The following is a 1512-nucleotide window of genomic DNA, read 5'->3' as shown; positions in this document are numbered from 1 at the left end:
CAACATAATTTTTTTTTTTTTTTTTTTTTTTTTTCCTTTTTTTTTTTTTTTTTTTTTTTTTTTTTTTTTTTGGTGTCAGGGATCAAACTCATTACCTTCTGCTTGCAAGGCAGGTGGTGGACCTGCTGAGCTAAATTCCTGGCCCCTATAATGTAATCTTGAACTGCTCTTTGCTATTTATCACCAGAGAAGCTTAAAGGTCTGGCTATTGCTTTTTCCATCTGAAGGAACTGGTTCTCTTCAGATTTGCCTCTAGGCAAATGTCTCTTTTCTTGTGCTGACTTTCTTCAGGGTCCGATCACTTTCTGACCCTGTATTAATTTGTATCCAATTTAGTTGTCTATACCACTAGTGCACAGTTTATTGAACTGAGTTTCCAAGTTTCAGCTTAAAAATAATGAGATACCTAAAAATGTCCTCTGAAAACTTGCAGGAATATTACAGTACTGAATTGCCCTGTGTTCGGTCTAATTACTTGTTTATAACTCATACACGTACAATTACCTTTGGTATTATTGCTTCCCTATAACTTGGATCATTGTAGATGTAATGCAGATATATTATTCAGATCCATGAAGATAAAATAGTCAAAGGGAAGTAACTATTGATAAAATAATTAGGAATTTAAAAATAGATACTAATTAATGCACTGGAAATATGGCTATGAGACCGAAAAGTTTGTTGGCTCTATGTCTTAGAGAAGCTGTGTAATTTCTCTAATACATAATTTACTCACTTTTAAGGTTTGCTCTATATTATTAAAATTGAAGCCAGGTGTAGTCGTACCCACCTATAATCCCAGTACTTGGGAGGCTGAGGCAGGAGGATTGCCACAAGTTCAAGGCCAGTCTGGGCTACATAGTGAGTTCAAAGCCAGCCTGAACTACATATAAAGACTGTGTCTCAAAACAAACAATGACAAGGAAAAAGGAATGTGGTCTCATCTTTACTCCTACTAGTATTACTTACTTCATTCATTCACCCATTTCTTTGTCCACCAAACATTGACTCTTCTGCTAATAGTATGGTAGATTTTAATGACAGAATTCATCTATATTTGCTTATTACCATTATTATTGCTTTAATTCTTGAATTCCATCTCAAAATTGTGACAATTTAGTCTCAATGTCTTTACTATCAGTATATGTTTTAATATAAACATATATTTAATTTGCTTCTTATAAAAATGTTCTCAAACACTGAAATATTTTGCTTTGTTCTTTCATAACCACATTTCAAAAGCAGAGGTTCTTCTTGTACTTAAACTATATCTTCTTAGGTCAAGATTTTGTACATTTCTATATACACCTGAGTGTTTCAATAGGCCTTCAATTTAATTTAGTTTAGTTTGTCAAAGAGATATTTATGCTCAGCTTATAAGTCAGGTGTCATTCTTTGGGAAATACTAAAATGAAAGGGATGCAGTCTTTAGCCTAAAGGAATTTACAGACCAATGTTGGAGATAAATATAGGTGACAAAAAAACAAAACAAACAAACAAGTAAATTAGGTG

This window comes from Fukomys damarensis, unplaced genomic scaffold, assembly GCF_012274545.1.
Source record: "Fukomys damarensis isolate Sample0158 unplaced genomic scaffold, DMR_v1.0_HiC HiC_scaffold_32, whole genome shotgun sequence".
Classification (NCBI taxonomy): Eukaryota; Metazoa; Chordata; class Mammalia; order Rodentia; family Bathyergidae; genus Fukomys; species Fukomys damarensis.
The sequence above is the reverse complement of the archived record's forward strand: the minus strand, read 5'-3'. Positions refer to the sequence as shown.